This window comes from Trichechus manatus, unplaced genomic scaffold (assembly GCF_000243295.1).
Source record: "Trichechus manatus latirostris isolate Lorelei unplaced genomic scaffold, TriManLat1.0 scaffold00071, whole genome shotgun sequence".
NCBI lineage: Eukaryota > Metazoa > Chordata > Mammalia > Sirenia > Trichechidae > Trichechus > Trichechus manatus.
In genome coordinates this window covers 592,227-595,251 of record NW_004444007.1, presented here as the reverse complement: position 1 = coordinate 595,251, position 3,025 = coordinate 592,227, and the positions used below count along the sequence as shown (strand labels likewise).

The 3,025-nt window shown below is 39.6% G+C and overlaps 1 protein-coding gene across 2 annotated transcripts in view; it reads right to left on the bottom strand.

The window, feature by feature from the left end:
- The window catches only part of DAPP1 (dual adaptor of phosphotyrosine and 3-phosphoinositides 1), a 58,631-nt gene that overhangs the window by 29,365 nt on the left and 26,241 nt on the right, over window positions 1-3,025 (bottom strand). The window lies entirely within an intron of this gene.

Below are 3,025 nucleotides of genomic sequence, written 5' to 3'. Positions count from 1 at the left end.
CCATGAACCATTCTTCATAGGTCACAGTGCTGACCTATGAGGTCCTTCCAGGTTTAAGAGTTATCATGACTTAGTGTGTTATCTTGGTTCCTGAGGCCTGTTCCTCCCAGAGGGGAAAAATGGAAACAGTCGTCTGTCATGAGTTTTGCCTCTTGTTCCCAGCCTCGGTGACTTTGCCTTCATCTGTCTGAGACAGATAAAAGGAATGTTGCCCCGAGTTAGCGGAATCTAACTCAAGGGCTTGAAGCCAGCAAATGGAGTTCATATCCATTAGCACCAGTGTCCTGTAGCAAGGGTTCAAATAGCAGTAAATCCCCCATTGGACAGTGAATAGAACAGAGGAGAGTCAGTGGAAAGGATAAAAATCTTAGTTTCCTGGGTTTTACTGCAAAGAAATGTAATAATAATATAGCAATAATAATGATACAGCAAGTTTTAGCCTTGGAGAAAACTGTTACAGGAGTCCAGATTGCAAATCTTTACAATTCTAATTCATTAATCATGAGCCTTCTTTAGTCAGCTGAAGGCATTCACAGGAAAGCTTAGCATTGTCTCAAATCCAGTATTGAGGAGACTTTGTTTTGGAACATGTGGGCATTGGTTGCTCAGTGGTAGAACTCTTGCTTTCCATACAGGACACCTGGGTTTGATTCCTGGCCAATGCACCTCATGTGCAGCCACCACCCATGTGCCAGTGAAAGCTCTGTGTTGCTATGATGCTGAACAGGTTTCAATGGAGCTTCCAGACTAAGACAGACTAGGAAGAAAGGCCTGGACATCTACTGCCAAAAAATCAACCATTAAAAACCCTGTGGAACACAGTTCTACTCTGACACAGGTGAGGTCTCCATGAGTTGGAGTCGACCAGATGGCAACTGGTTACTAGTTTACTCTGGAGCAATCTTAGTTCATCCTCTTGCCAGAAAGGTTCAATCAGAAGGCACTGCATTCACTGATCTGAAACTTCCTTGAAACCTATTAGTAGACAGAATATCTATGCTTTCCCTAACTTGGATAAAGTCCAGGAAGAAGCACAGAAAATGATCAAATAGGGTCTAAGAGGAGAGTTTTAAAGAAAGGAGCCAACTTCACTTGAAGAGAAGGCCAAAAGATAACCACAATAGCTTTGAAGGCTACAAAGTGTTCCTGCTGGTAGGCATCTATTCATTCACCCAAAGTGCCACGTACTGTACCAGGAATTGGGAGATATGGAGAAGAACAAAAATAGAGATGAACAAAACATAGTCCCTGCTTCAAAAATCTCTTCCCCGTTGCCAGTGACAAAAAATTGAACAAAATTGAGTGTTGGTTGGGACACAAATGGGAATTAAGTCTTAAGAGAAGGGATTTGAGAAACTGAAATGCTTGCCAAGGCCAGGATAGCAATTGAAATAAGTATATCCCCACTTGCGATTTGTTTATTAGAACTGTTGTTTGTAGGTCCTGAGTCAGTTCTACCATGTACAACAGAACAAAACTTTGCCCAGTCCTGCTCCATCTTCATAATCATTGGTATGATCATAAGCCATTGTTGTGGCTACTGTGCACTTTGAGTGCCTTCCAACCTAGGGGGCTCATCTTCCAGCACCATACTGGACAGTATTCTGTTGTACTCCATAAGGTTCTCATTGGCTGATTTTTGGAAGTAGATCATCAGACCTTTTTTCCTAGTCTGTCTTAGTCTGGAAGCTCCACTGAAATCTGTCTACCATGGGTGACCCTGCTGGTATTTGAAATACTGGTGGCATAGCTTCCAGTGTCATAGCAATATGCAAGCTACCACAGTAGGACAAAGAACGACTGCTGGTTAAATGGTGAAATAATTTTCAGGGTTGACTGAGAAAATTTGCACCATAAAAAAAGACTATAGATTCAATTTCGTAGAAAATGTCCTATTATGGGCCTGGTGTGGTCAGTGTAAAGTAAAGTAACTATTTTATGGTTTCCATTGTGCATTTTATCTATCCTTGACACTGTCTGATTCATATCAGGGTCCATCCAGGCCACATAAATAGCAGAAAAAGCAGAAGTCAATGGTGGCTTCTCTTGCTACTACCCTGAAGTTAACAGAAAGCCTGATGACCAAGTTTACCAAGAAAATGAGTATGTATAAATTCATGGTAACTGGCTGTGTTACTATGAGTCCTGAGTTCCGCTGTTCCACAGGTATTTCCCAGCCTTTGATCAACTGAGATTTATCAACTTGTAGGAAAGATAAAGTTGTGATTGTCTATCACAGATATAAAGGAGATCTTTTATTTAATTTATTTAAATAGTATAGATAAATAAGTTGGATAATTCAAGTACTAGGATAGTGTTTTTGTTTTGTCTTTTTAAGCTGAAGTTTTCTAACCACTCAAACAGGAAATTTTAAACTTTTCCTAACATACTTAACTTCACTTTAAAAACTTACAAGAAACCAAGACAAAATAATTTTATAACTCATGAAAGCAGTTTTTAGTCAATATTTTCAATGCTCAGTGATTTCGGTGGAAACTTAAGTATGAATTTTATTTGTAGAAATGCCCAAAATTGTCTTCACCCACATGCAAACTGTCCATACCTAAAATTATGAGGAGCCAAAAAGTTGGTTTTGCCTTTATTCTTTTTTCATTTATTGTATATATGACTATAAAATGGATAGGCCATTTTAAAGAAATTGTCCATGTGCTTTAGTCAATTCATAAAACAAGACATTCTGATAAAATATCTAGTTTGTACAAAGCACATTGTTTTCTCCTAAAGAGAATGCTGTGTCTTAGTCATCTAGCGCTGCTATAACAGAAATACCAAAAATGGATGGCTTTAACAAAGATAAATTTATTCTCTCACAGTTTAGGAGGCTAGAAGTCCAAATTCAGGATGCCAGCTCTAAGGAAAGTCTTTCTCTCTTTGTTGGTTCAGGGGAAGGTCCCTGTCATCAATCTTCCCCTAGTCTAGGAGTTTCTCAGCACAGGAACCCTGGATCCAAATGACGTGCTCTGCTCCCAGCACTGCTTTCTTGATAGCATGAGGTCCCCCTCTC